At 39.2% G+C, this 11,488-nt stretch overlaps 1 long non-coding RNA gene across 1 annotated transcript; it reads left to right on the top strand.

Moving 5' to 3' along the window:
- Nucleotides 1-10,412: 10,412 nt before the first annotated feature.
- On the top strand, nt 10,413-11,488 carry LOC124679132. The gene is made up of 3 exons (XR_006994827.1): nt 10,413-10,680; nt 10,809-10,998; nt 11,385-11,488. It is a non-coding gene; the product is annotated as an uncharacterized LOC124679132 (long non-coding RNA).

The raw sequence follows: 11,488 nt of genomic DNA, 5'->3' as shown, positions 1-11,488 counted from the left end.
CATTCTCCTATTTGATAAAATAGGTCTTTGTTTTTCCCCTACCACCAAACTTCAATATTGGGACTTAGTAAGGTACTTACCATGGAAATGTTTGTGATGGTTTATTTCCCTTGGAATGGATTAGACTCACTTAGTCTATCCAATCATGGATTATAGTTGATGGCTATAACTCTTTTGGTTCTTTTAGGTTCCATGAAAGGACTCTTTCAAATGGACTTCAGTTTTGGTATAGTCAATCTCCTTCATTCTTTGGCCATCTTGGGCTTTATTGGTCTACAGTATTTCTTCGTCCAACTTCATTAACATTAGCTGACTTGAGCTTAAGTACTTCTGAGTAGATATTACTCACTTTCTAAGTTATAGTCCACTTCTTACTTCCTCGAGGTATGAACCTCGGCTTCTGGTCTGACTTCCTTCTGAAAGTATTGTTCATCAATCTTATGAAAATAAGATCGAACTTCCTCTCAATTCGGACCTTCTTCTTCTACCTTGCTTAAAGTATTGAGTTATTGTACATCCAACTCAATCTTTACTCTACCCCTTAGAGTTCACTTATGTTCTTCAACTCCTTTTTTTCCAACTATTGGACTGATGATTAGAATATTAGTATAAGTCTAGTTTACGATTTATATTCCTCTATGGTTTTACGAAGAATCTTTGTGGTGTATCCACTCAATTGTGGACATCCAATGTGAATCCTTTGACTAAATGTTTATAGATCTAGCTATTTGGCTGACAAAAGTTTTATTTGTTCAAAAACTTTTGATACAAATAATTAAATCGTGGACTACTTGTAATACCCACTAATACCAGCTGTGGTTATTATACCAACTGTGGCTATTTGATATCTAAAAATGGATTCTATTATAGGTTCTGATCAACTGATCGGGACATCCTCTACTTTATCCCTTAGTATTGATCCTATACAAATTGCGATCTTCTGATATCAACTATGGTATTCTTATATCTGCTATGGTTTCATAGGTCATCTTCCTTTCTTCAGGGTTTATTGTTGCAAGAAAACCACTAGCTGACACTATGATTATAGTATCCTAAGTGATTTCCCATGCATTCCCTCTTCTATTTTTAATTATGGATCAGCTTGAGCTTCACCATAATCTCCAGATTTCTCACCCTCATGCTTCTCCTGTACTAAAGTACTCCTTTGTTGAGGTAAAGCAAGAATTTTGATGGTACTTCCTTCTGAATATTGTGGTTGCTTCCCACAACTTACTCCTTTCTGCTGATGGACCTTCCTCATGTCTTTAAGATCTTCAGAATTCGTCACTTCCTCACACGTTTACCATTTCCCTCTAGATCTATAGCACCAAGTAAGGACTTGATATAGCAACATGCATTTGCATATCAAAGTCAAACTTCATGTATGGATCTAGTCAAACAATGAAAATCCAAATAAAATCCAAGAAGATCCGAGCTTTGTGCTTATAATACACATAATCATAAGCCTGAATATGATTGTTGAGTAAGACATCTCTAAACATCAGGCTCGATGTGTAGTATAGAACACCACATAATATAGGTTTATATCGTGATACTTAGCACGAATATAGGGAATTCTACTATTTGTCTCAACCTTTACCTTAATTGCACATTTGCAATGAGATAAACTTGAAACAAAGTGGTCTAGGATAGTTGTGGTTGACCTAAAGTTCTTTGGAAGTATTAACTTAGCTTCCATTTTGTTGAGTACTACTTCACATGATATGTCTGGTTCTAACATGACTACTCTGAACACATAGCTATTGGAATATAACTCCTAAACTTCCAAGTGTTTCTATCATAAGACTATGGTCATGCTGTGCTTGGCACACTTCCCATGGTTTTGGAGTATAAATCTTGCATTATTATTGAACACCTGACTTTGTAATGTACTCCTCTTAATTATTTACGATGTTCTAGTTCATCACATAATGACTCTCAAGTGAATCTTATATGATTACTATCTCTACCAGGGAAGTAGACATAATTTTATTCCTATTACTCTTCCTTTCCTCCCATGATTGACTCATCATGGTCTATACTACTTTATGTAACTTATACTTTACATCAATTGTCTCATAAGTTTGAATAATTTACTTACCCATGATTATACTTGCTAGTGGAATATCTTAATTATCTTCATCACTTGATATTACTCCTATTACAGGTCTGGATAACTCTTACTTAATCAAAACATATGTTGGTATACATCTTCCAATAGGATATCTTACTTATGGTTGTATCCTCTCTTTGGACTACCATGTATTGTATACCAACTGTGATCTACTCATCTATTATTCTAAGGACTTATTGATGTGCTACATGTTTTGCATTAGCTAACTAACTTCACTTAGGAAGGATAGGTAGGAAATGTTGACTCAAGTGTGTCAGGATTATTCTCAAGTGAATATCCATCTCAAGTCATAAGAAATATTTGGTTTACCTAGGACAACTTCCTATAGACACTACCAATCCTATAGGTCTCCTTTGAAGGGTTTTAATCCTAGGGTCAAAGCATTTGCTCGATACCAACTGTGGTGACCCGACATACCACTCGCATGGTGTAGTATGCAAGTCTAATATAACACCAATGAAACACTGTTCCACTAGTATTATATCGCTCGAGTGGTACAAAGAAACATATGCGGGTCCAAGGGTATGTCTATAGAATTACAACATCGACTCTGTTACATAAGATCATCACAGCCTCCTACTTTACAATGAGGTAAAACTGCAAATAAACTCCAGAAGAACGACTCGTAGTCTAATCTTATCATGAACTCTATTTGTAGAGTATTTGACTAGCTATAGGGCTATGAATAGATTCTAGCTAAATAGGAGCTAGGTTTAAGAAGCTAGTTCCCTTCTATGGCTAAACTATGTTTTCTCCTTGTTGGATGTGATATCTGACTCCACTGACAGGGTTCTGTCTCCTGAAGTAGTTGTTGACTCCTCGGCCTTTGAGTTGCACTGTAGATCCTCTTTCGATGCCTCCATATCTAAGCAGGGGATTTAAGAGTGGGATGAGTACGAGCGTACTCAACAAGTTCATTATAGGAAAGAGGTGTTTAATGCACTAACTACGAGCATTAGACCGGAAAGTCTAATACCAATGCAGGTTTTCATAATCATTTCTTCAAAAGATTGCTTTTATTCGGAAGAACTATGTCCGTCGGCCTTCACCGGTTTACTAGAACTTCATGGAGCTCCTTTCCGGCCGCGTTCGCAGCTTCCATATCCCGGAACAGGGAGTGACAGGTCACGGTTCTTTACACTCTGCAGAGGTGTGTTGCTTTACCCATAAGAGATCTTAACCTTGGTGCCAACCGGGCAATTGTTCCCGTCCACACTTCCTTTGGTGTGAGGCCTGGTATAAGGTCTAGCCAATCATGTTCCTCCGCTACCTCGAACACCCACCCTTTGTTGCATGCCCCGACCCTGGGTCCACGCCGGTCCCATTATTCCCGTAATTTCAGGGTGGACCCCGACCACGACGACGAGTCTGGGCTCTACCATACACTCCTACGCCGGTAGCTGCAACCCATCATAGACCGCATTACCGTGGGGAATTAGAATGGGATCCCCACCCTCCGGTTGTTCCGCAAGACACAATCGCTACGGCAAGCAATGCTTTACCGTGGGGAATTAGAATGGGATCCCCACCCTCCGGTTGTTCCGCCAGACACAACTGCTACGGTAAGCGCATCCGTTGATGAACGAGAGGTGGAAACACTTTTGACTACTCCGTCCCACTCCGGATCTTATGGTTAACACGGGTATTACGGCACAAGAATCACTGGCGACATTTGTTGTTTAATCCTAGATGGATATAAACCCGTGCAATGGAACCTCCACCATATCAACACAATCCATGGTTCCATTGCCCACCACATAGTCATATTCATAGTTATGAAAGTAGTGTTTTTGATTTTTATGCAATAGTGATAACCATAGTACTTTGCAAGTAATTTGATAGAAATACTCAAATGACATGAGCAAGTGATGAACTTGCCTTTCTTGGCTGCAAGATTATGCAGACAAGGTCTTCGTGCGTAATAACTCCAAATTCTGAAATAGCATCATCGTCCGGTAAGGACGATGTTTCAAAGATTGGCAAGGATGCAATAATGCATAAGAATGAGATGCAATCGCTCTAAGCGTGATCTAACCCCGATGATTTAGGATTAGTGAGTGGTAATGATTAGTTCTGGGTGTGTTGCACTTTTAGAATGATTCACAAACAAGGTTCTTATTCAGGTTTGTGTTGTTTTAGAATCATAAGCAGGTGGTAAAATGAATGGTAACAATCATACACACCCAGGAATAGTAATTGTATAATAAGTAAAGAGCAGTTGTCAATTTTAAGTCCTATAGTGTAGGGTTGATGATTACTTATTATATAATTTAAAAGAATAACATTTGAAGAACATGTAATTTGATAAAGAACAAGTATGGTAATTAGGTTTGTGGGTTGCTATAATTTATTCTGGTTCCAAGTGGTTTCTGGAGTAAGTATAAGATGGATCACAACATAGTTGGATTCATCAGCAACTAGGGCTTGTAAGGTTAAGATAAGCCTAGACATCCTAAGCAATTTATTATACATGGTTGTTGTCAAGGTTGGTTTATCTTGCTAGTGATAACTGGATAGGGTTTATAGGTCATTATAAGCAGGGTTGGTGATGATTCTTTCTTTACTTCAAAATAATAACTTTTGAAGAACATACTTCTTAAATAATAAGAAGTATATCAATTAAGGTTGAGGTGGTCTAGGTTTTGTTATTGGATTCACTAAGTAATGAATAATTGACTCCTAAATAGGATGGTTGATATGTATCCAACACTAGTAGGTTTTAGTGGAGTATGGAATGTAATGGTAAATATAGGGCATTAATGCTATTAGAGTTCAACATAGTGGTGTGATACTAATTAAGGATGGTTACTTAAAGATGATGGTTTTGGTAGTATAAGCTAGGGTTTAGACTTGGTTAACCCTACTTGAATATTTAGGTCTGCTGAAGATGAACACATGGGATACCCATATATTAGTGATAGGTCTTCTACATTTTATGTAGCCAAGACAAGTATTTATTTACTACTCTGGTTCTATGATTTGAAAGAAGATACCATGATTACATGTGCTAACCTAGGGTTTAGGTTAGAAGTAATTTAGGGTTCACATGTAATAATGGAACTAGGGTTCCTGATGGAGTTAGGGCTTTAGGGTTTCACATGAAATGATGAGCTGTAATATCATTTACTATGGAATTAGGGTTTGCTATTTACCACATAGTCCTATGATTAATAACTTCATTTTAAAGTTGAAGTTATTAATAACTTAGGAATAAAAATAATATTGAATTTGGCATTTTATTATTTTTAAACAATTAATAATTAAGGTAATTATTAATTAGGGTTTAAATTTCCCTAATAAAGATTTAATAGGATTGCAAATAAAGAAAATTAGTTTTCATGTTTTCTTTATTTGCTTATTGGTTTTATTGAATTTATAATTGGTTTCTTAATTTCTGAATTTTTAATTGTATTTATAATTTAAATTAAAGGCTTAAATAACAAGTATTAAATAATTGAATTTTTATTAAAAATAAAAATTTCATATTATATTTTTATTGAATAGAGTTTACTTTTCTAAGAATTTTGATATCTTATTTTTTTATTTTTCCGAGTTATAATGGATTTTATAATTATTTGCAAAGTTGCAATATTTATTGGATTTAAACTAAAATGAGAAAAAACTAAACCTACCCGGACGAACACACCCACAGTCTATGACTGGTGGGGTCTGTCCACCTCACCCGCCACGTGGGATTTGACCGAGTCAAAATCGCCACGGTGGCGAGGAGGTCCCTGGCCGGCGGCCAGACGAGGTCATCGCCGGCGATTCGGGACTCGCCCGGATGGGGAGCTAGGTGGGTTCGACGTGGGGCGACACGGTGAGCAGTTTGGTAGCGGCGCCGCCCCGTATAGGTCATCGGAGCGTGACCGGCGGCGAGGTACCGCGGCGGCGGCCACGGGACTGCGATGTTGAGCATGCTACAGGAGGCTATTGAGCAAGGCGAGCTTGCCAGGAGGTTGAGGGGCTCACCAGGAAGACGCCGGGCTTGACGGCGAGGCGAGAGATGGTCGGCATCGCCGGAATTTGTCGTTCCCGGCGTTGGGGAAGACGGGCTCAACGACGACGCTCTGGGGCACCACGGCTCGATTCCTTGCGCACGGTGAGCTTGTCGACCATGGCGGTGACGATGGCGTACTCGGCGGGGCCTGGGGAGGTCCACATCGACGGCGGTAATGGTGGCTGGTTGTGTTAGGGTTTCGTTTTGGGGAAGAAAACGGAGCAGAGGAAGAAGAATGCGACTAGGGTTCGTCGTAGGGCTTTTATACTGCGCTGGAACACGATCCTCGTCACGAATTGGAGCAAGGAGAGGACGCCAGCGAGAGGAGAAGCTCCTCACGGTGTCGTGCTGTCGTCCATGCGCTCGGAGAGGATGAGGACGAGCTCCTCTCCGATATTTTTGACGAAGGGGTATCGGGCTGACTTAGTGGGCTGCTCCTGGTTGGTGGATCGGGCCGTTCGGTGGGCTCGTGCTCGGGCTGCCGTGGCCTGCCCTGGTAAGCACCCCTCTTCTCTCTTTTTCTTTTCTCGTTTTTATTTTCTCGTTTCAATTTCATTTGTTTAATTCAAATTTGAATTCAATTCTCGCTTGCAGATGCTGTTACCTATTTAAATAGGACTTAACAACAACAGTAATTACATGTCTTGTTGCTCTAAATAAAGATTTAATATATTTAAGATTTATTGGAAATTTTAATTAAGCATGATTTTATGCTCTCATTTTAATTTCCATTTTTCTTGTGAATCAAATCTGTTTGGAAGTATTGGAGTTGATACTTTCAACTTTAAGGATTTCAGAGGTTGTATTAGTACTTGGTTTCCATCTGGGGAATTGGTCATTTGCATATCATTTTATGTGAATACTTGTTTATTAAGATCTTGTAGGTTTAATTATAGCCCTATCTCAAGGTTAGCATTATTATTGTATTTTAATAGCACCTTGAAATATAGATACTACTCTCATCATGGTTTGGTTTAGTTATAAGGATAAGTGGTTGATCTAAGTGGTTAACCACCACTTATGGGTTTAATTATAGGGTTTAACACTAGGTTCATCTTATGCTTCATGATTAAGCATAGGATTTAATTAGGGTGCAATATTAGGGTTCTATCTATATTTACTTATTGTCACATGAGTTGAATCTGAATTGTTGCCTAGGTTTTAATTGTGATCACCTAAGTGATACACAAACTAAGATTGGGATGTAGCTTAGGGCTTTACTTGTGATCATCAAGTAATTCACAATTTAGTTGGAGATATAAGTCTAGGTTTGCTTACTAGGGATCACCCTATGATTTTATGTGATGGTATGTGCTTATCATATTAAGGTTTAAGCTTGTCCTTACATGTCTTCAAAGCATGATCATGTATTAGATATGATCCAATTATTTTTAATGTCTTCTACTTCAAGTTCTTAAGTTTTATGATCATTACCCAATGGTGATGATCACGCATGGTATGGGCTTCCTTAAGTATTACTAAAAGTATTTAGATATGGTTATTCCAATTACCCCTCTCACTTCACAAGGTCTTGGATTATAATCTATGGTTCTACTCAAGGAATATTGATGTGATTAACTAAATATGTGGTTTGCCTAAGAATTCTACCTTGCTCTCTTCTGTAGCTTGTTCTTCAGGAATTCTGATAAACCTGCATCTTGTGGCATGCCTCCACCTCCTAGCTGCTTCATCTTGATCCTAACTATTTTATGGGGTGGCTCAATGTGTTGGTTTTTCTTGCATCATGGTGCAAGATGATGGAATGAATGAGGTAGAGGGTTCCTTTTATAGGCTTAGGCATGCTCTAATAGCTTGACACATAAGTGGATGACTCTTGTTTTAATTTGATGAGTAAGGTGCTTGGTTGTCATGCTCTCATCCATAGCAATCCTTTGAGCATGAGGTGGCATAGCTTAGGATTCAAGTTATGTAGATATTTTCATCCTATGTGGCATGGGTATTATCCTCTCATGTGATTTATTTTTGGATAGCCAAGTGGCTTTTGCTACTAAATATCTTGTGAATGATCTCATGCTTATGGGTGAGTCACTATATCATATGTGATTGTATTTATATTATAATTGGGGTCAAAATGTCAAGAATAAGAAGTATACCCCAATTTTGAATGATGATGTTTGATTTCACCAAGGCATGATCATATGAGTTTCAAAGTACTCATATCTTATTTTATTCAAATAGTTGGAACTATAATTCGTAATGTAAACGAATTTAGTTTTGTAATATTCCACATATTTAATAAGTTATGATTGCAATAAGAATGTGTGGCTTTTATGCACTTAGGTCCTTGGGTTTTGCTATATTTGGTATTTAGTTTTAAAGTGAATTCAATTGTACCTCAAGGTAGTTGCTTAACTTTTAAGTGTTAATAATTTAGAGTTTGCTTCTTATCTCTTTGTTGGTTATATACCTCTCCCATCTCTAGGGTTTAATGATAAGCCTTTGTTGGGGTTAAGTTCAAGAGTTTAATTCAAGAAATACCATGAGGTTCATGGTAGGAATATTTATTTGTTAAAGACATGGAAAAGATAAGTGAAGAATGGTTTCTCCATTTATGGTTACTTGATTTCCAATTGAATAGATGTTCTTATGTTATGGCAAGGAATACCATGTTATGATCTTTTATGAGATCAAGCAATTGATCATTGAGTAAAGTGTTGTTGTGTTAATTTTAGTTCCATTTGATCTAACCCCTTAGATCAAATCATCTCTACCCAAAACAAGGTTTTATCAAAGATCACATTGAGGTTTATAGCACTTGACTTGATGAGCTACTTCAATTCCACCAAGGTCAAGTGAAACATACTGTGACTGTTTTACTTTAAAGCGCGAAAATTCCCCAGATTTTCTATGCATGAATGCAATGCACACATCTGTTTCCTCTATTTTTGTAACCCCATTACCTGGGATATTACAAAAACACAGCAGAAACAAATGACACAATCAGCACAGCACTACGCAGATACACCCGGCATGTAGATTCGGCGAAGTAATGAGAGAGAAAGCAGGAGTTCCAGATGCGTACACATGTTACAAGAGGACACTTGTTCTTGTCCGGTCAAACCAAAGTAGTTCTTTACTATTAAATGGGAGTTGGTCGTTTGACACTCAACGCACTTTGGTGGTCGTTATTAAAACAATCCGGACCCTCTAATATATTCTCCCTATCTCAGATTCATCCGATCAAGTTAGAGCTCACGCTATCTTTCATATCAGCGCTGAAGTTAATTATGGCATATCATCAATCACGATATGGTAATCATATCTCAGGCCATCACAGTAATTAGCAAGATACGCTCTGGGATCTTCCATTTCCTATTCTTGACCTGAGCTCGTATCGCGTAGGATTTCCTCTGGAAAGGAACCACCGCCGCCCCCGAGCCACCGCCACTTCACGCTGCGTCCCGCGCCCGCTTTTCCCACTAATTTCCTACCCTGGTTCTCACAGCTCCACGGCTCCCACACGGCGATGACGACCGGAACCTCTGCGATGACGAGCTTATTCTCCATGCATTGCCGCATCGGCTCCACCCGAATCCCCTCTCGGCGTACATTCACGAGATCAAATTCTGACCTCCAGGTATACGCCTCCCGCCGCTTGGATCTCACACCAAGGAGGGAGATGCCGTCAAGCGGAGTCAGGTCGAGCGGGTTGAGTGCTTCGCCCACTACACCGAACCATCAGCGTCTCCTTTCTGTTGATCCGCCTCCTCCTCACCGCCGCCCCGCCCGCCTTACTTACTTTCCCCTCACCCACAAGACAACGTCGGCGGAGGTCGCCGGTCATGTAGGAGGCGGAGGGGATCTTTGACGAGGAGCACCCGCGGTCCAGCATGGGTAGGCTCTCTGCGCGCGCGGGATCGATCAGACGCGGCCGCAGCTTTGCTAAGAACCAGCTACTGTAAACTGTCGAGGTATGTTCCTACAGTTAAGCGCATGTGATTTGTTTGGTAAAATGCCTAAAAGCGCAGTTTCATTCTGCATAGTTAATTTTGCTATAAGGATAATGGATTCTATTTGTTCTGTATAACATATTACTGTCCGATCTGATTGGCAATTTTGAAGGTAATCATTTGCTTGCTTGGCTAATCAAATTTGTGGCATCCTTTATAAGTGGGTTCTTGATTTGGGAACAAACAATAGGTGTTGAATGCGAAATTAAAATATGATGTTCATAAGTTCAGTACAGTCTTGCAGAACCAACGAAGTGAATAGACAACATCTCTTTGCTTGATTTCATTTTTTGCAGTCTACGCCGGATATGCGGAAGTGTCATTGGGACTGAAGACCATCACTTTACTTGTAAGATCTCCAAACATGTCTGGAGGCAGGAGGTTCTGGCCTACAAAGGTGGCTGGAGTCGACGATTCTCGGATGGCTGCACTGGACATCTCAAGCTGCCCCAGCTCTTCGTCTACTGTCACAACAATTAATACTATTTAGCTTTTTTGTTCTGGAGATTGCTCAAAGCGATAATGAATGTTAATTGGTGAGCTGTCGTGTGCTGGCCATTTTCTCAATCATCACGGTATGCAACCAAAAAGATACTCTATTTGCTGATGTCATGGTTTAGGAAGAGTACTTGTCTCTAAAAAGTTTCAGTTTGCATTGCTTGAATTTGAGGCACTAATTAATATTAGCTTTCAAATGATACAGGGTCTATGGCTTTCTCCAAAATTGGTTGGAAGTTGCGTCTCAATGGAAGTGACAACGTGGTGTTTTATCCGATTAGCTGGTCTTGTGTCAGGGAAGCAGTTATATATTTGTCTAGGTTTCCTTTTCTGAAGAAAATCTGAAGTTCCTTATATATCTGGTGTTTCACACTTTCCTCCTAGCACACAATATGGTATACCTTCCCCTCCTAATGCTACTCAATCAGCTGTGTTTTTTAATCTCATGTGTGTTGTCATAGTGCATGTGCTTCGCGTTCTGGAATAAATTTCCCTCATTAAGAAACAAGATACGATTCACTTAATATATATTTTGGTTAAGAATGAACTCCACAAGAACCATCTTTTTCAGCGGCTCAGTAATTCCCTCTGTCGTGCTCGCCATAACACAAGTGCCCCACCAATTGAAATCATAGTGCAATAAACATTAATTAGGAACCTGTATAAGCATAGAGTTTGTGAACAAATTATTTTTTCATAAACTTGGCATTAATGAATTTTGAGCTCTTTGTTTCACTATCTAGAAACCTCATTATGGTGTTTATGTACATTTGCTTTTCAGCTATTTCAAAGTCTGGACGGGGGCTGCTCGATTTTCTCATCTTGGACTGCCTATACAGCTCGAGTGCACCAGTGATTCTTTACATTCTTCTTTGTATTGTCCCT

The sequence above is a fragment of the Lolium rigidum genome, chromosome 1 (genome assembly GCF_022539505.1).
Source record: "Lolium rigidum isolate FL_2022 chromosome 1, APGP_CSIRO_Lrig_0.1, whole genome shotgun sequence".
NCBI classification, from domain to species: domain Eukaryota; kingdom Viridiplantae; phylum Streptophyta; class Magnoliopsida; order Poales; family Poaceae; genus Lolium; species Lolium rigidum.
This window is presented reverse-complemented; position numbering and strand designations above follow the sequence as displayed.